At 41.5% G+C, this 23,049-nt stretch overlaps 1 long non-coding RNA gene across 1 annotated transcript in view; it reads right to left on the bottom strand.

Moving 5' to 3' along the window:
- LOC130148349 (uncharacterized) overlaps window positions 1-22,748 on the bottom strand; it is a 41,486-nt gene extending 18,738 nt beyond the window's left edge. The window contains exons 1-4 of the long non-coding RNA XR_008821538.1: window positions 22,663-22,748; window positions 19,746-20,189; window positions 17,979-18,187; window positions 17,406-17,839 (exon numbers count right to left, since the gene is read on the bottom strand). This is a non-coding gene — a long non-coding RNA (uncharacterized LOC130148349). The remainder of the gene's footprint in view (window positions 1-17,405; window positions 17,840-17,978; window positions 18,188-19,745; window positions 20,190-22,662) is intronic.
- Between the last annotated feature and the right edge of the window lie 301 nt (window positions 22,749-23,049).

Below are 23,049 nucleotides of genomic sequence, written 5' to 3' on the forward strand. Positions count from 1 at the left end.
GGCTAGGAATTTTTAAAATGAGACTGGGAGGAGAAGCACACTGCATTTTCAAATCAACTAAACCCAATGGTCAATAGGTTATAAACTGTTAAATAAGATGCCTGTTCATACAAGCTCTCTGTGATTTACTCATCAGCACTTATGAAACAGTAAGAGTTTACTAATATAATCACCAGAGTCTGTTACTCAAAGCACCCTTTACAACATTCTGACAACTGGCCTTTCTGAAGGATGAGTAAAGGATGGCAATGAGCAATTTGGAAACAAAGCATCATGTCACTCAGCTCTATCAAAACCCACAGACTGCAAGAAATTAGATGGCTTAGTGCAGTGCCACATCTCCAGCGGCACTTCAGCCTGTCAGCATCCTGGCACAGGGAGCCGGCAATTTTGCGTTAGCCATTACTTGCCCTGCAGATCCAAGAGTCTTCCAGGCTCACTGGTGCTCTCCTTCCAGTTATTCTGATCCCAAGAGCACAGTGATTTTCTGCCAATTTTGCATACACTGCTGTTTCCAGAAATTTTAGTTCAGTGTTTACACGTGTTTCACAATGATCACTCCTAACAACCATCGAGAGAGACAATATTATTATGTTTTAATTTCCTATGAACTGCCGGCTAAGACTACATAGAAAGTTGTGAGTGCCAGATGGTCCAATTTATTTTATTTATTCTTCCAGCATCTTTATAGAGCCATAGGCACTTTACACATTTCAGCATTTAAAATCATAAACACTTTGCCATCACCCCTAACATTCTGCCAGTTGCCTTGGCTGTTACCTTTGCTGTATCACCAGTTACCAGTCAGCACCACAGGCTTGCCAGCACCATGGCTGAAGTACAGTGAACAAAACTACAAACCCTGAACTAAAACACTTCTTAGACAATCTGACTGTCGAGCAAAGCCTGACTGATGGGCAACCACAGTTTTTACTGGGAAATCCTCTCGCTGGCCTTGGACGGTGAAAGTCAAGTATACAAAGCATAACACAGCAGCATTTACTTTATTGTAGCTCAGATAAGGACTTTAAACACTTAGTAGAGACAAGCAGAAAGTCTGAGCGCTACTATTTTTATGTCTCCCATTCGCTCTAAATTGGCTGACTTAAGAAGGTGGGTTACTTAGATCAGTCATCGATAAATAGTGGAAGGACCATCACCTGGAAGCAACTGTCTTGATAACAGACAGGAAATACTGATACATTTCTATCTTACTCTGAAGTATATCTATGAAGAACAAATTTTTGTCAACAGCCAAATAAAAAAGAAAAACAGAAATTTATGAAAAAGCCATTTGAATTTACAGATCCAAATCAGCAAGTGTGAAAGTAGATACTTGAGTGTTTTTCTGAGCTGAGATGGGCTGGAGCACTTCACTGAGTCAGGATCCACCTCCCCCTCCAGGAATAAATGGAAATTATTTACTAGTCTTTTAATTTCAGTATATTTTTTTCTGTCTGAGAATTCCCGTGACAGATCCTACAACACAAAAGAAAAGCTGCTTTCCAGCCAGTCACAGATCTAGCCAATATGAAAGTGGGACCCTTACCATCTGCTACCTGGAAACAGTTCAACACGCCTCATTTCTGCAAGAAAAATGATGAAGGCAACTGTTGTGTTATTCACAGTTATATTCAACAACAAAACCCCTAAAATCTCACTTTCTTCCCAGTTCCAGCCCATTGTCAGAGATGCCTCCCCTCCCAAGCACAACTTGCTCTGGAACTGTCCCCAGCCTCTGGGTGTCTGGACCTTCTGCATCCTAGCAGCTCCAATCCCAAACAGTTCATCTACACGCTGATTTGGGCACAAATCAGCACAAAGTCCTAATCAGAAGAATGTGACATGCATTTCAGTATTATTAAACATTCCCAGTAATTTTACTGCAGATTTTTATTTGACTTTTTCTTTTTTCCTTTGTTTTGGCACTTACGGAGCTATTAGATTTGGGAAAAAAAAAAAATCTGACATCACAGAAAAAGCTGGAAGCTACTTCACTGAAACCAGCAGCCATGGAGAGAGTCTGGTTTTATTACTCATCGTGTCATTTAGGTTCTCCTTTGTCACCTGTGTTGCTCAAGTCACTTTGCTGTACTGTGCATTTACCCACCAGCCAACCAACAGCCTTGCTTCTCTGCCATAAGACAAGGCAATGTCATAGCATGGGCCAGTCGCTCAGGTGAAGGGACAGCTTCCACCTTGTTTATATGGAAGATGGTAATGTGAAACAGCCTTAACATATGAGATATTCTGGATCAGGTAACATAGTCATCAGCCTCTGCTCCTCGGAGACCAGTAACCCTTGTTCAGCATCTCACCTAGTAAGAAAGCTTGGCTATCTGTAAAAAGTGCTAATTAACTAAAATTCCATTTTGAAAAGACAGTATCTGCAGAGAAGGGTCTGGCAAATGTTTCTTTTTCAAAGCATTTGATTTATTTGAACAAAACACTTCACTTTAGCTTTAATTACAATTTGATCAGCTATACTACCACTTCCCAGGGAACTACAAATCTGCAGCAGCCATACTGGCTGGATGAACTTTATGGGTTTTTTTTTTGGGTTTTTTTGTTTTTTTTTTTTTTTGAAGCGCTGTAAGTCAGCTGTGTCTTTTCTCCGGTTGAGAGCCATACTGGATATAGCTTCACAGTCCAATTGCAAATACACTGCCTGGGGAAGCTGCTAATCCAGAGCCCTGCAGCTGTATCATAATCTGAAATAACATTTCTGGAACTGCTGAAGATGTAGAAATTTTGTTACTCATTTGACAGATGATGGAGTTTTCCAGGCAGGCAAATTCAAAGCATCATGTAGGTGTTATTTCTTAGATTTTTTACGTAAACATCACTGAGAAGAGTAGAGGAGCGGGACAGAGAACAGTAGTTTCCCAGCTCAAACCATATGCTCACAGGTGGGTACCTGCGTTGCAGAGGGGATTATTTTATTTTTTTTTTATGTAAAGACGGTACTTAAGAGACTCACACTGTAAGCCTTGAGCTGTTGTTTAGAGATTACCATAGTTAAAAAGTTGTGGAGAATGGAGTAAGGAGAGCAGCGCTGAGAACTACTTCATGCTACATAGGAAGGATGTTTGGGGAGAGTTTCAGGACAAGCTGTAATCGAGCCTGGGTGTTATTTATTCAGGCATCCTGAAAAAAAATCCTTCAGTTGTTATGTGGGGGGTGGCAGAGGAGTACAAGTGATATCCCCTGGTTTGGAGCCAGTCGGGTGATGACTGAGGCTTCTTCCTCTGCTTTGTCTCTGTGGCCCTGGGAGGAGACAAGACAGGCACAAGCTGATAGCATAAGGGTCTCGGGGACACAGGCAAAATGCTCTTGGCTTCATGAGACAGTTCCCAGCACCCAGCCACTGCTGTCTCAGCCCTCCCCACTTCTCGTCTGCTAAAGGATACCCAGTGCAAGATTCCTGAGGATCTCTAAACTCAGCTCCTGGATCATATCACCACCACGATGGAAAATTAATTAAGGCAATACTCAAAATTGCAGAACAGAAAAATACTATCCACATTACTAGTATTACAGTGGACTTGGTTTTTTCCTTTCAAAAATCCCCAGATACTCCACGGGCATCAAGTTCATGATCTTTCCCACCGTAAGCACAGCCTGAGTAATGCAGTTTTGCACATGGGGCATTTGCCACAATTCAAGGCGCTGAAGTCATCCTTGCCTCCTGGCGTCGCCCAGCACAAAATCCACGGCTACCGGAGCTTTGGAAGGCTTGCAGGTCTTGCAAGTGTGATATTCTGCCTTGGGGAGGGAGACCACCTATCGTGCAGTTACATATTTACCAACCAGATCTTCCCCTGGCCTGGGTATGGAATTGTGGGCCAGGCAGGGAGACCTTGGTTCTGTTCCCAAGAAAAAAGGCTTTTGCTTCCACACGAGCCGCTCTCCAAGGATGACAGGGTCCCCAGAAATGCCGTGTCCTCAGCCCACACTGGGACATTCCTCAGGTACCTGTTACATGCATCATGTTTGAACGTCCTGATTATATCTGCCTGTCTTCCCAGCTCGGGGTGACTGCACAGGAGAAGCGAACCACTGGAGATGACTGCTGCTGACGGGCAGCCGGGCTGCGGCAGGGCACACAGCAGGCTGAGGGTGGCGTGTTGGCCAGGGTGTTTCTGCCAGCCCGCACCGCACAGGCAGCCGTGTGTGCCACAGCCGTGCCGTACTGCGACATGCCAGCTGCACGGCTCCGCGTGCCCTCTACTGACTTGCTTGCAGGATAACCCTCTTCCAGGGTCAATCTGGCTGCTGGCTGGTCTCCTGTTGGAGCTGCAGCTCTGCTGGTACAGCTAGAAGTTGATGTCTATAAATTCAAACATGGTTCTGGTGTGTTTTGCTAAATACACGTCAGCATCTGCTCTCCGTTTTCAGGAAATTCCCATTTTTCTATCAGCAGAAACCAAATCTAGAGATCACAAAACTGGGTAGAACTAACCGACAGTGAAACGCTCTGCCCACTTACACGCATGCTGAAATCGTGCTCTTTCTAACAAACATTTTTCAACAGTGACCTGAAATATTTTCAGTCAGATTCCGGAGTTTTGTTACATGCAGAAATCATCGCTCACCTGCCATGTTTCGCCCTGATTTACTAGTTTTGACCGATCATCTTGGGAAAGGCATTTCTGTTACAGAGCAGTGTTTCTGCTCAGAGCCCCCACCCTCGAACACTCAGCCAGGCCCTTCATCCAAACCCCTCTACTCAGCCAAGGGGCACTGGGTGGTTCCAACTAAATCACTCTGTTGTGGTTTGTGGGTCTTTTTCTCTTAGTCTCTGAATAACTGCAGGACAAAAAGACAGATTTGGATCCACCTCCTGCTTGCCCAACACCTCCATTGTGCCACAGCTATATCAGATGCTCCTGCAAGCCTGACTGTTTAAGCATCTATAAAGAAAACACATCGTATTAAACAGCTGCACAAACATCTCTTGGGGATATTTCAAAACTACCCTTATAGGTAAAATTTCAGTCACAGAATGAGCTTCAGTTTTTTTCACTGTGTCAAACCTCATTATATTCTGCTCTCGCAAATGGTAGAATAATTTATCTTGTTACAGTCTGATGAGACTCTCTGGTGCTAACGTTCCCCTGACCCACATACTCCCTTCTGAGCCATTTTGAGGGAAGGATTTAAAGACCTATATTTTTTAATTACTTTATAGCATGTGATTAAGATAACTTGGAATAAACTCAAGGGAAAATGAGGGCAGAAAAATTAACTCTTGAGAAAACAGCGAGTTGCTAACGTGAGGCATACTTATTTCTTAAATTAAAAAAAAAAATAATCATCATCCCCTGCAGCTGCCTGCCCAGTCTGAAAGCTGGGCTGTACCATTTAATTTTTGGACATCCTAGAAATCTGAGTTTGAATTCTACAAGCAAGTCTGAGCTCCCATGCAATCATACCCAATCGCAGGAACCAACGCTTCTCATCTGAACCCAGCCGATTTAAAAGCCGTACCCTAGATGTTACTGGAGTCCAAGCTGGGGCTAGTGTTTCTAGTGGATACGTGGATCACTTTAAAGTGACTTATCTTTGCAACACATTCTCCAAAAGTTTCACCATCCCTTTCCAGCCCTGCTTAGCTATTTTTTCCTTCACAGTTTGGATTATCTCCAGCAGCTGCCCATAGATTCCCTATCCCTACTACTGTAGATGTGGAGTGTCCACCTCAACCTACGGCCTCAAATTCACAGCCCAGACGTCTCTGTCTTGCTCTTGGTGAAGTAACTTAGAAGTGGTATTATCTCACTAATCATTCCTGTTTCATTTGTACTATTAATTTCTTTATTTTTTTTAAGGAATATCAGTTAAAGGAGTATCAATGATCACTACATCAGCACTGAGATTTCTGGACTCATGTTGTGACAGGAAGCAGAAAGCCAGACATGCTGGGCTACAAAGACTTGAAGAATATGTTTTTAGAGCCCAGAGGAGTTATTATTGACAAAGACAATCTACAGGTGCTTCATGAATTCATAAATGTGACAGATACTCTATCACTAGCAGAGTTCACACATGATAATTGATTGATCTCAGGGTAAAATACATTGCTTCCTTTAGAAACAAATGACAAAAGTTAATGATACATCTGATGTTACCAAGTTATTTTGATTTTTTTTTAATCAGTAAAGACACTTCCTCTGAATTAGTTTTATTTATAGCTGTTCAGACCAAACTAGACAGGAATTCAAATCGTAGAGTTTCAGTTCTTTGTAGAAATCTCTAATTCACTATGCTATCATCAACTAGGCTAGTTCAGCCTCAGAGTTCCCCCCCCATTTTATAGCACCTGCCACAAACCCTGAAATCACCTAGCTCCACAGAAGGCAGAGCAAGCCTGAATAGATGCCTTCATGGCGCTGCCTATGTAGGATATAGCTGTGGTCAGTTTGACCACCAAAGCAAGCTGGAAAAGCTTCAAGCTGTTACGGTAAATGGTGCCAACATGACATGTCAGAAATACAGATGTTTTCTAAAGACAATGGTGAACACCAACATGCTTTGTGTTACTAAGCCTTGTGGGAGCAGCCATTTCAAAGCACCTTGTCATGGTGTAGGAAGGGTGATTTTCATTTTCTAACGATGCAGTTTGATGTCACTATAACACGTTTACAGCAAAATTCCAAAGGTATCGACCTGGTAGCCAAAAGTCCCAGTCACGAGACAGCTGCCACTGAATGACATCCCCAGGTTCCTGTGGCTGGCTCAGTGCCTGAAAAGAAGTGAATGAGAGCCCAAAGCAGACACTTGTCCACAACCAGAAAACAGGAGAAACCTGAGCTTCTCCTTCAGAGAGGTTTGGCTTTTCTAACAATCAAAACACAACACGGTAACAAGAAGTAGCTCTGTCTATGTCTCCAGGCTCACCTGCTCCCTGCTATTGCCCTTCCCATGCCTGCTCAGCCAGCATCCTTGATCCCTTCCACCGTTCTTGGCCCCTACCTCCCTCCAGCCTCTCAAAGGAAATGGGCCATCATATCTGGGCCCATCATCTGCAAGCCCATCAGCAGAGCTGGCCAAGTCCTCCCCCACCCCTCACTGGGAGAGGAGCATGCAAGTGATGCAGAACTACAACTGCAAATTTTGCTTCTGAACAGTTATGGATAAGGGGAGAAAACACAAATGAGTTAATGTCAGATATACTCTTCCTCTCAGCATTTCAATGACCATGTTAACTTTCTGCTTTATAAGCTGTCATTCTACTTTCAGGGCGAATTAATCCCACCAACCTGGCAGCACATCTAACAATTAATGAAAGTAGCACTAACACTTCCCCCTTCAGCACTGTGTGGTTTTAGGCTTTAGCAGGGCCAGGCCTTGTGCCTCTAATAGGCAAATTCCAGGTTTTAAGATGATCTAAATCTTCAAGTTAAGAACTAGTTCTGTAATTGTATTTAATTTTATCCCTTGTTTTAGACAAAATCTAATTTAACAGGTCTATATTTTCTTTCCTTGTAACATGCAAAAGTGCCTTGCCTAAGTGGATTCAGAGATCCCCAGGAACAGCAGTACCACATGAAATAAGTGCTCACCATATAGTTTTCACTGACTCTGATAATCCTGAATGCAGCACACTGGCCTACAACCTTTCCTTGGAGAGACAGGCTGTAAGAGGAGGTAATGTGATGGAGCACAAAGGAATGAAGGTGTGTCCTCATTAATACTTGTAACAAAATTCAGGGATTGTAAAAGTACTAAAACAGCGACTGATTTTACTGCTACGTACTGGCTGGCAGAAGGATACATGCCATTGGCATGGAAGGATAGGAAACGATGCTGCAGAAGTGAAAGTACACAAAGCTATCCCAAGGGAAGCTGGAGAGAAAGCTTGATACTTGATGTCAAAGATTTTCATTTCCAAAGACCAGGATTTCACAGTAGACAGTAAGCACACCAAAAAAAATTATCTATATTTTAAGTCTGCCACACCTGTTTCCTGTTTATCCATCAGGAAAAAAAAAATCAAGTTGAAGGCTTTATCAAACTTGTCAAAACGAGAGGATGCTCCTACATGTCAGCCTCATCAATCAACTGCTGCCATTGCAGGAAATGCAGCATTAGGTTTCACATGGATAATAAACACTTTTTATATTTGACATTGATTTTTAGCTTGTCATTTTTTTTATTAATAGCTCAGCCAAAAAAGGAAGAAAGAGTGTAAGGCAAGGCAGTGAGATAAGACTCTTAGCGCACATACTGTGTTTGCATTGGCCCTGTCCAGTGAAGAAGGTTAAGCCTACTGCACAGGACAACTGACCTTCAATGCTGTAATGTTTTTATAAGGCCATCTATTTTAATCTTGTTTTCAGAGTTAGGAGAGGACATGGAAGATAATATTACAGGTGGGAGAAACATCTGGTTTCCATATAGTTATATATTTGTTCAAAACTGAAAAGGCTAGATAAAGCTCACTGTTTGCGGATTTATAATACTTTATCAATGACTGCTGTTCATTCAGTGTCATGGTTTCAGCTGGGACAGAGTTAATTTTCTTCTTAGCAGCTGGTGCAGTGCTGTGTTTTGGATTTGGTGTGAGAACAACTTTGATAACATGCTGATGTTTTTAGTTGTTGCTGGGTAATGTTTATACTCAGTCAAGGACTTTTCACAGTTTCTCAGGCCCTGCCAGCGAGAGGGCTGGAGGGGCACAAGATATTGGGAAGGGACACAGCCAGGACAGGTGACTCGAACTAGCCAAAGGGATGTTCCGTATCGCAGAATGTCATGCTCAGTGTATAAACAGAGCAGGAGGGTTGGCTGGGGCCTGTTAATCATGGCTCGGGGACTGGCTGGGCATCAGTCAGCAGGTGGTGAGCAACGTGTTGTGCATCACTTGTCTTTTCTTCCTTCTTTTTGGATTTTATTCCTCTCCCTTTCCGCCTCCTTTTCATGATAATTATTATAATTATTGTTGTTATTATTGGGTTTATTTTGGTTTTTTTCCCAGTTAATATATTGTTTTTATCTCAACATTTGAGTTTTACATTCCTTCCTGACCCTCCTGCCCATCCCTCTGGGGCAGAGTGGGAAGTGAGCATCTGCGTGGTACTTGGTTACTGGCTGGGGTTAAACCCTGACACTGGGGAAGTAGCTCCAGGCTTCATTCCTATGAGAAAGGAGACAGCATTTACAGAAACTGTACCTATTCAGCTCTGCAGACACCTCAGACTAATCTGGCTTCTGTATCCCAGAAAACCAGGATGAAATGAAAACTCCCAGGCTCTCTGAGACCCAGGGCTCCCCACGGCATCCCCATGCTGAGGTGCAGTGGTAACCTGCTGCCACTTTTGGCAGGATGCTTCACTTGAGGCAGGTAACTCATCCTTGGCTGCTGGGGTTTTTTCCATCTGTATAGGAAGGAAAATTACTACCTGACAGCAAGAGGGCGAATGATTAGTTAATGTTTGTGAAGTGCTAAGAATTGTTATGACAGACCTTGTTTCTGCCAAATGCAGGAAAATCAATTAATCCATCTCAGTGCCAATCCACTTTGGTTCCAATCAATCTAGTAATCAGCTGTCTGAATGCTATTTTCTATCAGTTGCACATATGTTTTTCACCTTGTTTTAATACAAGCATAGTTTATTTTGGGGGAGGGTGGGGAGGGTTGTAAGCCCCCCTCATGAGAGTGAAATTAAATTTCACACTATTTTTCCTTCTTCACAAAGTGCTTACTCATCTCTAATCCCTGTTCTAGCATCAAGCCAGGCACCAGGGAAATATGTATTCAGGTTAATTTCTACAGCCAGTACCTTGGTGCACCTCGAATGAAAAAACTGCCTATGGTTGAAATGCAAAGATGCGTACTTTTGGTGAAGCAAATGGTTGGAAGTTGCTCTCCAACTACACAAAACTGTTTCTGCAAGATGTTAGGCAGCTGGTGTGCTGCGGCTGCTGCTTATTGTAGTAACATAGTATAGTCATCTCATTGCTACTTCCAACCCCCTCATCTATTTAGTACAGTCGTCTTTTGTTTCTCACAACTAAAGCACAGTGTTTTTCTCAGGAGCGTGCTTTTGTTCTGTGTCCTGTCTTGCATAGCGGGGCCTTAATACGGGCTTCTACATGCTAAATATCAATGTTTAGCATTTTCATGTCTTCCATTACGGCCATTCTACGTTGGTTTGTGCTGCTGTAAGGGAAGAATAAGCAGTTGTATGCCTCCAGGGTAATCCTGGTCTGAGGGGAAGCAAGAAACTGAATTTTAAATTCAATGCCTCATAAGCCAGGCAGTTTCTGCTGATTCAGGTGTGTGTGTGACAAGCAGCTGCCCGGGGGAATCCAGCGCTGGTTGCAACCCCCCCCCCCCATGGGGCAGAGGGGAAACCCTTCTGCTTGTCTGACATTGCAGAGGAGCCTTGGGACAGCTGTGCCAGCCTGTGCAGATTGTAAAGGGACACTAAAGACAGGTCGGGCAGATGGGCGCACAGCTGAGGTGGAATTACTACAAAAGCTGGACTATGAAATCTGCAGAGACACTTTCTTCAAGAAAGCACAAGTCTGCAGCCCCTGGGTCCCTAACTCACAGCCTTGGGACCTGTTCTTCCAGCAGACATTTAGTATGCTGAACAGTGGCATACAGCGAAGTCATGATAATCAGGAGAGTCTCAGAATAAAGTGGCAGCACATAAAGCTAATTCAGCGTGTTAATAGTGCCCCAGGAAACATAATACCTGTTCCTTAAGTGTGTAGCAGAAAGCTTCATTAAAAGTTTATTTTGAAGTAATTTTTGTGCTCTTTGTTCTCTCTTAGTTCCTTTAAAGTTGTTTGGTAGGGGTTTTTCACCTTGAAAACAAATCATACTTAGAATAAAGAGACTGCTGACCTACATTCTCACGGCTGTATTATATTTAATTGTGAGGCATGTCAAATGAAATTCAGGAGTGATCGGCACTGAGACAGCCTGTGAAAACACCTACCTCTCAAACTCCTAAGCCTCTCATTTGAAACCATTAGAATAATCTCTTTGAAAGATCCAAGCAGGATTTCCAATGACTGAATTTTTCTTGAGACACACTGGAGCAAGGCTATTCACATCATAGAAAAGCCACTTAACTCCAACACATGGACCAACCTGAGCCAAACACAGGCACGTTAACATCAGAATATATGTTGCCTAAAAACAGCTCCATATATAAGGATGTTATGACCAGATTGCTGTGGTCTGGCAAAGTAAGGAGTATAGACCAAAACAGGAGATGCCTACGTGTGCATATTTTAAACTAAATACTATTAGGGAACAAACAAAATAATACTGTATTAAAGACAGTATTGATTATTTTTGTTTATGCACATCTAAAAGGAATGTCCTATCCAAAGGTCTCTGTCTCTTGGGGAAGAGGGATAAAAGCACTTACGAGATGTTCTTGGAGTAAGGAGCCCGATTCTGCTGGACTTTGCATTCCTCCTTGCACCCTCCCCTGCACAGACTGCGATGTATGGCACCGCACGGGGCTGCTGGCCACAGCCGCAGGGGAACAGGGCCACGAAAAGCTCTCCCTGGCTCTGGACAGGAGTTGCACTTAGTGGCTAACACGTACGTATCAACCGCTTCCCGATTCAGGACACCGAGTTGCTAAAGAGATGCTGTAAAAAGCTGGGAGATTTTACAAATCACCCTTGGCCATTCATCCCTGAAGTCCCATTCCTTTTGGGGAACAGTTTAAAACATGGAAAATGTGTCCAGCTTGGTGAAGGATTTGCACAGGCTCATGACCCTGCCAAGCATGGGAGGACACAGTGACCAATCCCTCAACTGTTTGGACACACTGGTTTTGCTGTGGCTTTGGCACACAGCCAGCAAGTGTGTTTTACCCAATGTGGAATTCAGAATAAACCTTTGAGTATAACAAAGTGCCATAAATCAGGGTGAATTTGAACCCTTTCAGTCAAAAAATTCCATAAACCATGAATTTACCAGGTAACAAAGGTACCAGGAAGCAAACCTCAGACACACATATACAAAATATGTTTACCTGCATATATGTGCAGACACAGTTTATATACATCTCAAATAAGCTGTTGCTTGTGTAGCTTTTCTTATTTTGGCTTCAAAAGTCAGCTATGGGTATGGATTTCAAGCTTCCTTGACTGTGCATAGCTTATATTTGGTGTAATCTTTCAGAACAATTGCATATAAATGCAAGAAAGAGCAGCAGCAAAGATGGCTAAAAACTACTATTAAATATAATTCTAAATAAGATCAGCTAAAACCATGTTGTAAATGTGTCTATTCCTATAAACCATTGTTCAAAAAACACAGCTGATGTGAGAAAATGAAAGTCAGTGAAGATTGAGGAGCTTCAACTCATCTTATACCAGCTCAAAAGAGAAGTAAACTATAGACAATGAAGAGCTGAAAGTCTGTTCTATTTGCTTAATAAGACAGCACTAAAAAAAAAAATCTCTAATCTCTTGCTGTTACACAAAAAACATATTCAGAATGTGCTACAGATTTCATGTTTCAGGCAGCATACGATTTCCTAAGTGTGTATATATATATATATACACACACACGTTTTTTTTTTCTTGGTGCAGCACCAGAAACTCCATAAGGGAACAAAGGCCAGTAGTAAATTTCCAAGCTCATTTTAAGAGGCTTTTGCTTATCTTGCATTGTTTTGTTCTTTGTTGTCTCTCTCAACTGTCTCTTGAATGAAACACTTAACACTTACAAGGGTGACGTATTTTCTAGCAAGCAAGCAGTGTATGAAAGATAACATTAAACACAAATTGTTGACTTCGTGCAAATACTAGCTCTGATCTTTGGGAGGGTGAAAGAAAAAGGTCTGTTTGTATGATGGTGCAAAGCCCTTACTGTAAACACTGCACATCAGGACCGGTTGCTGTCACGTACTGTATGTTAGTAACTCTGTACCACCACACCTGGGACAAGGAAGCAGTCGAGGCTGATGAGCTGCTTTTGCTGGGTTTCTGGGAGCTTCTATCTGAAGAAGGAGGAAGCTGTAAAATAAAGGATGACTTGAAAAAATCACCTTGAGTTGAGCAGTACCCAGAAATGCTCACTGAATGGGATGAGTTGTGTAGGTGTCTGCAGAAAACCAACAGGCAGACCTGAGTCTGGATCACTAAAAGAAGCTCTTGCAGAAGGGGCAGAAGGCAGATTGGCACTTAAGAGAGTTGTCCGAGAGCTGAAGGTTGAACAAACACGCATGGCCTCAGCCAGTGAGACTAGACGTACAAAATAACCTAAGCTGGTCCCCTTCACAGAGGGTCAGATTCTGGCATGGTGATGCTCTAGGTGAGCATTTCGGTGAAAAAAAAAAAAAAATTACTCCTCCTACTAATCTTCTGACCATGCTGAGCTGTGAATCTCAGCCTCGAGCAAAATGCTACTGCCTCAGCCTCGCTGTCTCTCTCTTACTCTGGCAGCTCATGAAATATCCTAAGGATGTTTCACCCTGTGAAACATCTTCACTCACCGTTGCCACTCGGAAACTGCTAATTGCCAAACCATGGCTCTTAATGAGTCCCATGGTATTTACAGAGACACTGTTCATTTGGAGTGGTGTTATCTTGCGGTTAGTGTTCCAGCATAAGCAGTACTGAAGCCCACCAGGGCATACCTGACAATCACCGTTTTTGTCACCGGGCACTACAGTTGTACGACAACTACCCTGAAAATTCAGGTCAAAAATATCATTCTTGTTAGAGAGAAAATGCAGCTCTGCCACAGGTGTACCAAGTAACACTTTTAGATTGTTTTTAAGTGAGATTTGTCCAACCTGTCCTGCATTTTCACCTTATCAAAACCAACACAATCCAATCAAAATTGGCTCTCTCATACTAACTTCTGAGAAGACGTGGTATATTGCTGCTGTTCTCCAGATGTACAGCATCTGAAACTGAAATAATTTCTCAGCTTTTATGTAATGATAGTTTAAACAGATTTCTCATGAGACATATCAGAGTCTTTGTAAAAAAAAGAGGCTATTATCTTCTAAATACACTTTTCTGGATCTGTATTTACCATTCTTCACCAAATCTATTTCTTCTTTGCCCATTTTTAGAGTACTCAAAAGACCATGAGAAAAAAGTTCATGGGAAATGTTAATCTTAACAAGCAGCTTCTCCATTCAGGACAGGACATGACATAATAGCTACTGATTTGCTGATGAACTCAGATTCAAAACACCCCATCGTCTACTCAACACCTACACCCAGTGGGGCAGCAGGGCCTGTGTGAGGCCTAGGTCCATTTCACAGTCCTTGTTCCCACTTCTGCCCCAGTGAAGACAAAAGCATTGCCTTCTGTGCATATAAAATAAAATAAAATAAATATAATTTTTTTATATAAAATATAAAAGAAAAAAAATCTATGCCAGTCTGAACCATCCCAGATAAAAATACTGAACCCAAAGCTCTGCCCAGATCTTGCTCCTGCCAGATTTCCTGTTCAGTTTTACTAACATAGGAGATTCCACTCAAATAAACAACAAAATATTTATATTTATGCAAATGGAACAAGTTGCAATGTAAACTTCTGAAGTTTTCTTGTGTGCTTCAAAACCAATAAACAGTATTTTTACTTTGAACCTTCTATCTCAAACACTACAAAAAAGATGCCTTTCAAGTGAACAAATAAAATTCAAATCAAGACAGTACATGCAGCGTGTTTCATCTTCTACCACATTGTAAGGCAGCAAGTACAGTGCTATAGCTAAGCTACACACCACTAAGACCAAGATTTTGTAGTAAAAACATTGACAGACCCTTAACTATTATAGTGCCTCCTGGCAGAACTATAATTAGATTGAATGTAACTATTAGTCATCTTAATTAGTATACACATTCCTTGTTTAGCACAATAAAAATTACAAAGCAAGGATGCCACTTAATTAGGTGACCTGGGAATTGATGCGTACCTATATCTCACTTTTATTTTAAGTGTCCTTACCAAGATTAAATCTAATATTTATAACCAAGTCTGAGTATTTATACGGCTCTCCACCTGTACATAAAATCACCTGTTTAATTAATATATATTAAATACCTCAAGGGCATTTCTGAAGTTATGCTAGCAGTTCATTTGGAACTGTATTCCAAGGAAAGAAATACATCACAATTTTAGAAACTCAAGGTTAATTGCATATTCTAATAAGTGTCTTACATATCATAAATTTAAAAGAAAAGCAAGCACATTCAGTTAAATCCCTATCATCCTTCCAGTTCTCCTGATGATGCCACAATGTTTTCCTAGCGCAGTGCTTGGACCTCTTTAAAACCTCTGCCAATGGGACTGTCTAATACCTCCACAGTTGTAGGGTGAAAGGAAAGCAATGTCAGATCTGAAGTCCCACTGAGCTTCACCCAAACCCAGCAGCACAATATCCACATTCAGTAGGACAAATATTAAAAACTATCTTAAATGTGCCTGACAACATCAAGCTGTGCACCTGCAGCTCAGGACCTGTCTGTGGATCCGTCCGTCAGTGCTCCCACACTGTCACTCTGTTTTAGGACACAGGGATACATGCAGAGAGGGCTCATTCGCCCCACGGCCAGCAGTAAGGAGGAGGAGTTGGAAGTTTTGGAAGAAAGCAAGCAGGCCATTTCCTGAGTATGATGAGGTAAGACCTCTACTAAAACCAAACCTCTATGTGCTGAGAACTGGAGCTGTACTTTCTGCTCTGTTGTGACTTGGAATTTACCCACACTTTCCTCTTGGTTCCTTGCCTTCTCTATAACTTGCGGGAGATTCACTTAGGAAACTGGAAAACTGTTGGTACTTTTCTATATTATACTAGAGCAAAGACACTCACCAGCACGAGGCAGGATGCAACGGCCCTTTAATAACCCTTGACTGGCTCAGGTAGCTCTAGTCTTGTATGTCTAACCGACATTTCAAAAAAGCTGGTAATTCAAATCGTTCAAATCATAGGAAAACACAATAGAAATCACCACTTCAAATACCAGTTTTTGATCATCTAACATCACGATATTCACTATGTTTAGCACCAAGCCCTCAAACACACTTCCCAGCTGAAATTTCTGCAGATCAGAGTAGAACTGAGCAGCAACATGCTTTTATTAGAGAGGTGGTTTTAAGTAGGAATCTCATCCATCACACGTTTTAAACCAGTGGAAATTTGGCATAAATAATCCCTGGTACTACGAAACCCTCCTGCATTTCACAAGTACTCTAATTTCTGCAGTGCTAACAATCCACTGAGAACATCTAGGGCAGTTGGCAAGCCGCCTGGGGACTTTGGTCTGATTTCGAGACTCTGTGTTCACCTCAAAGTAGCAGAGCAAGGTGTTCTGTACACTTTCCCATTGCACAGGTCAGCCAAGGAGTTATTTATCTGAAGCTTAGACCAAGCTAGTGGTCTGAAATGAGACCAGGTGTTGGTTTCATAGCGTCAAAGATGCTACAGATTTGTTATTATGGTTAATAATTTTAATTGCACCGGATTTATACACAGATTTCTTGAAAATAAAATGTACCCACTTTGCTGTACACAGATACACCATATACAGCAGAAGCTACAGATAGCAAGCAGCTGAGAGCCTCTAGCATGCATCTCTAACTGCATGAATGCAATAACACCACCCTGTGTTTAAGCCTTGAGTAGGCAGAATGCCTTTCGGTTTATCCGGAGCGCAATATAGCGCACAATAAACAGCTTCGATCTGATGCAACGGCATTTCACAATAAAACTGCTGCTCAGAGCAAGAGCCCACAAGAAAAATGAAGACAAAACAAAAATGTCATGACATTTGGTATAGAAACCAAACATACTTTCTTGCCAGGTACCTGCTGACATTGCCAGACTTTAACCTCCTCCCTCCAGCCCAGAAAGCCCACCACAGCAGTTAGCAATCTGTTCACACCGTCATTAAACCGATTATCCCTTAGTGATGGAAAAGTCTCTACAAATGCCACAGTGCCACTGCTCTGTGACAAATCCCTTTCCTTCTAAGTGGTGAGCATTTAATATTTACTATCCCCAGATTAATTTGAAGAAGAAGAAAAGAATTAATGAAGAAAATTGCTTCTGTAGGCAGACTATGGTAAATATCAATATATTTCATCAGAGCTCCTCTTTCATTAGTTCTAGACCAATTACATCAACTATTTCTTCTCCAGGATAATTTTTCAAGCTATTAAAAAACTGTGGAAACCCCAAAATTTTCTCTCGCTTCCTCATTGCAAAGGACTTTCAAATGATAATTGTTAAAGATATGGGGAGAATGGGAGAGTTACCGTTTGCTACAGACTAAGAGACTTGTCAAAAAATGTTGAAGAGTTAATATTCAAGGCACCCAGCAATAGGAAACAAGAGAGTTTAACTCATATAAAAAAAAATTAGGACAACAACAATAGAGGTGCAGGAAGTAATTTTTCTTACCATGACCGTTTTTCTTATTACTTCTACTTCACCAGACTGGAAATGCTCAGCCCACAGGCTCCCCAGTAAATCTTTTTGGTAGCTGCGCGAAAATCTTTCATTGATGTGGCTTTAAGGCAATGGTGTCAGGCTGTCAGGGTCCAAATCCTTCTGAAAAGATGCACTGTGCTGGTGGATTCCTTGCGCACCCATGAATAGCGAGAACAGGTGATTACTGTAAATGCTTTGTCCATTATCTCCAAGTAGCCAGACACTTCTATTAAAAATATCTGGAAATGCGTTTAATGATGACAGATAAAATGATGTTGCAGGGCTTCAGCTTAGGCACACACAGAAATTGAAGTGGGCATCATCTATCCAACCTGACGAAACAGCACAAGTCAGTCTGCACTGGATCACGTTATATTTGCCAGATTTCCTTCACAAATGATAGTCTGTTAAAACAAAATGAAACAAATGAAAAAAGTAGAAGGCCAAAGTTCATGAGAAACTAATGATGCCATGGAGAAGAGACACCTGAGTAGGCTGTGAGAGGGACTTAACTGATCAACACAACACTCAGCAAGTATTCACCTGTTTTTTCCCCTAGGTGAACGTAATTCTTGTGACTGTAAAATTTAGCCTGTAGACGGTGCGCACCTCCCTGTCCGCGTCACTGGTTTGCGGGAGGGGGAACATCAGGGGTGACAGTGCTGAAGCCTAATGTACAGTGTGTTCATAACTTAGAAGATGTCCTCTGTCCTCAAGTCCTCCTTCCTCTCTGTTCTCCGGTCTCTTCATTCCTGTAACAGACAATATCCTCCTGCGATACCTCTCCTCTACGGTCTCTTGAACAGCAGCGTTTTCGGGTCACGTTGTTTCATGCTGATTTAGTACAGGCTCTCCCGTTAAAACTAGTAACATAGAGCAAGGGTCCACTCAGCTTTCTCCTCCTGCTTCTGTTTATGTTCTTTCACACAACCCCTGGAAATACTTCCTCATGGCTCTAGTGACATACCTCTTTTTCCTTCACATCATTTCTCCACAACTGCATTTTTTTAAAGCGGAGACACCCGTGCCCAGGGGCTGGCGGTGGGGGTCTCTGGGGGGAGATGCCGGGGCCACCCCATGCTGGGCATGGACGGCTCTGTAGTGGCCCTGCCACAGGGCACGGCTGGGCCCCGCAGCGGTGTGGGGGCAGCCGCTGCAAAACGGCATTTCAGAAAGGGGAAACCAGTGCCCGGCAGCGAGGGCGAGGAGAAAAGAGTGAGAAACAGCCCTGCGAGCACCAAGGTCAACGAAGGAGGAGTGACTACCACCACCTCCACTCGGCTTTACAATTTATTTCTCCACTTCAAGTTCCAGCTAGACTACAGTCTCGACAAATTCTGGAAGTTGAAATAAAGAGGGAGCAGGTGATTTGTTACGTGAGGAGACATTCTGTTCCAAATGAAACTTTCCTCACAAGTACAGAAAGAGTTAGCTTTCACCTCCACCAAGAACAGTATTTTGTGAATGGGGAGAACTGAATAAGCAATGTAGATTCTGCTTTTCCCCCTGAAATACATGCACTTTTTTTTGAAATATAGGGCTGAAGGATTTTTCTCTAGGAAGAATTTATTCATAATAAATAAAAGAAAAATAGTTTCAAGCTGAACTGCCTTCCAAATTAGAGTCTGACTTCAGCTTTTTCCGTTTTATGAGTCAAGCCTTTTGCTTTTATTAAGGGCAGTTGAAATTTCGATTTACTTGTGGCTGGATATAAATCTTCATTCAACCTACAAAAAATATTCAATTTATTGAAATGTTTCAGTTTCAGATCATTCCAAGCTAATATTTGTTCAGCTCAGCTAAACTGAAAACCAGAAGCATATCTGTATTTAAATATAGTAGAATAATTCCTTCCATCCCTGTATCTGTGTCAGCCTAATCAGGTCACCGGTGGGAACTGTTGACTGGTAGAAACACAAGGCTTTCTCTTCATGAAAAATGACTGACCTTGCTTTAAAGCAATTTAGTTTGTGTCAACATTGCCTTTCTCATTAAATAATAGGCTCTAAGTGGCATATCCATTCTTCTTCAGCACAGACAAGAGCTCTCCAGGCAAGTCCTGGGATGCTATTTTTAGGCATCTCGTAGTAATAACATGCTCAATGCACGGTTTGGAGTATGTCTACAATAATTATTCCTTGTCTGCTCTGTTGTATTGGTCAGCTCCAGAGAGAGCTCGTAAAAATGTTAGATCTGCACACCCTTACGTGGATGCAGAAAGGATACCAAATACATGTACGCACTTGGTAGCACTTGGTTAGCTGTAAATAATACCATTACGGCGATTTTATTAAATATACACACACCTACCTCTGTCTGAAAATGCTGAACAACTTCAGCATAATTCTTCCCCATTTAGTTGCTCAAGATGACTCCTCTTGCAACCCCTTGTCACTGATTCTCCTACTTTTGGTATTTCCTCAATATATTACCTGGCCAGTCATTGGAGATGATAACACAGGTAATTTCATCTGTCAGAATTGAACCAGCAGTGAGTGAGAAATATTCTGTTCACTTGTCTTTTTTCTTTCCTTTTTTAAATATTCCTTCTTTTTCCTTCTATTATTATTATTGTTGTTGTCATTATTATTATTGTCATTGTTAACACCATTTCACATCATCTCATGCTGCTGTGTAGGAAGGTTCTCAGTCCAGATCTCAAGGTGACATGTATTACATCAAGCCTGCCAGTATTCCCAAAAATTCCTTAGAACTCGCTGTTGTGATTACATAGTTCTCAGGAAACATGCTTTCCTGTAATTAAACATTAGAAAGATGCAAAATCAGCCTAAGATAATCTAACAAACATATTCAAATATATATATATGTGCCATCCACATTATTAGACCAGGTCTTTAAAAATTTTTGCCCTGCGTATTGGCTACTAAGGATACAGGAGAGGCCATGTGGCTTACTCAAACTGTTCTTCAGTGACAAGTCATCTCTCCTGGGAAATCATTTCAGATATCAGTCACGTAGCACACACTCAGCTCATCAGAGCTTTTTAATGATTTAGTAACGTAGTCAATGTGGTAGTGTTTTAGCACTGGTTATCAGAGTGCTGCAGTTAATAGTGTTGATTGTAGGGTACAACATCCTAATGTGTCCTTTGCAACGTAACATGGGCCAGGCTGGCGCTGCTGTGACTAGACATAAGTCTTATATTAACAAGCAGATGTCTGTCTGCATCAAAAGATTTGTCTTCAGTCCTATACAGACATTATTTATAGGATCCCTTAAGGTTCTTGATCAGATCTAGTGCAATGTCACGTCACTATCCTTCCTCCAGGTAATGCAGTTAATCAGGATGATGTGATTTGTCATTTCTAGGTTGATGACATCCAGCTCTGACTTTTCAAAGCTTAGCATTGCATAGGCTGTCACACCATTTCAAATATATTGAACTAAAGCAAAACTGTTTTCACTTGAAGTCAGATAAAAGAGGAGGTCTGCTAATGGGTCTAGGAACTTCTGAACAAACTGCTGTTTCCCAGGCTAAACTCTGTAAATGGAAAAATAATTTGAATTCTTGTGTTAGGAGTTAGAGCATTAAATTTGCTTCAGCCAGGTTCAGAAAAATCTCAGAGCAACATAATACTTTACGAAGAGATTCTTATTCCCACTCTAATAGGCCAGAATAAGCCCCGCTAGAAACAGCAGTGCGATGGCAGAAAGCAGACAGTTCAGCTACCTGCCTTACCCAGACCACAGTCAGAGATGGAAGCATCACATATTTGGCAATCTAATTAATATTATATATGTTTCCCCATAGAAGCTCACACTTCATTTCTGAGAAACCAGACTGGACTGAAGCATCGCTGCACAGCAGCACATGGCGCCTTCAGTGCCAGACAGCGTCCAGGCAGGGTTCCCGTACTTTGTCACAACAAGAAGTTATCAGAAATGGTACCATGAACTTGAGAACTTGATCCAAAGTAGGAAACAGTAACAGGCAATGCCAACATTAAGACATTTTTAGTCCCCTTCCTAATAAAATTACCTCTACTGCAATAAACTTCTTTGTTTGTGACTTCAGCAGCACCATGGCTAAAACAGGTACAGGAACAAGACCACTCCCCAAGCCATACAAACAGGCTCTCAAAAGAAAAACATTTGACTCTTCTCTGAGGTGAAGTAAAAAAAAAACCAAAGAAACCTGACACAAAAGCAACAACAGGATGCAAGAAAATCAGCTTTGAACTAACAAGGCCAAAGCAATGTCAGTAAAGTGATGCGATTTCATGATGTCTCCAGTGCCAACAAGAATTAATCCTTCTTCTTTTTTTTTTTTTTTGCTAGTTTTTCTAAAACTTCAGTATTTTTCTTTCACCTCAACTAGATCTCTGATCTTTTCAGGCAGGTCAAGGTTTAACACAGGGAGGGATGCCAAAGCAATAAATAACTAAAAAGGCTGTTTTTGAGATTGTCACTAGCGATTATACACCAAAGCAACCTCCTGATAAGCATGAGTGAAAAGACGACCAGAAAATTTGGCAAGAAGAAACAAAGTTCTGATTTATTAAAGACTGACAACAAGGCCTAAATTGTGTAATATGCACACATTTATCACATTAATACTGAGTGGAATGGAGAAGTTTCCTGAGACCTGATGATTAAAATCTAGTCCACCAGTTTTAAAATAATTAGCCTAAAGTTTCTCTCAGCGTACAGTTAGGAAAATTGTTGAAGAGATTACTGCTGCTTAGATTCATCTCCTTGGCTATTTAAAACAGACTTTGAAAATTATTTAAAAGGTTGCAAAATCCTTATTAATTGGAAAAGCTGAATTTTGTCCAAATCCCCAGAAACTGTACCTAGTTGAACACCTGTTTAATCAAATCACACAAATCATCAGAAAATTAAAACTGTAGGGTACAGATTACTTCTAATCCCGGAGATGTTAAAAGTCAGCATGACAGTTAAGTTCCCAGAGCTGAAATCTGAGCTATAAGAACAGAAAAGTAATCATAGCAGAAAAATTATGGAGAAAACATAGTTAAGATGCACAGAAGGACCAGAGCAGTTCTGGATTTTAAAGATGAAATAGCACATTTTTATCTCTGGCTGAAACACTTTAACACCTTGTACTTACTTGCCTTTACTTGAATAATAAAGAGGTATCAAAGAAAAATATAACAATTCTCATTGATCTCTAGGATCTTCCAAAGATGCTATTCATTATTTCTAAATATGTGAAATGCGTGTTGACAAAGGCATCAATACTTACTGGAAAAGAAGGGGCTACTTGTGCATCCCAGTTTTTCTAAGCATCACAAGCTGAGATGCATTGAAAGGCTCCCCGGGCCAACTGCTGCACTGCACAGGGGAAAAAAACTTTAATATTTTTGTTTGTTTGTTTTTACAAGGTTAAGCAAAAGGTTTGAAAAGCTTTGGTGTGAGTGTCAAATAAGCTCAGGCTGAAGAGAATATGCGTGTGCCAATTCTTTAACACAGCAGAAACCATAAGTTGCACTGCATGACCAAAATTCTACATATGCTATTCCTGAGCCTCAGTTACCTCCAACAGTGTTAAATTACCCCTCACAGAAAAACAGTGAGGACATAAAAACAGACGGACATGCTTCCATGCAACAATATAAACTGCTTGCAGTAA

Source organism: Falco biarmicus, chromosome 4, assembly GCF_023638135.1.
Source record: "Falco biarmicus isolate bFalBia1 chromosome 4, bFalBia1.pri, whole genome shotgun sequence".
Lineage (NCBI taxonomy): Eukaryota > Metazoa > Chordata > Aves > Falconiformes > Falconidae > Falco > Falco biarmicus.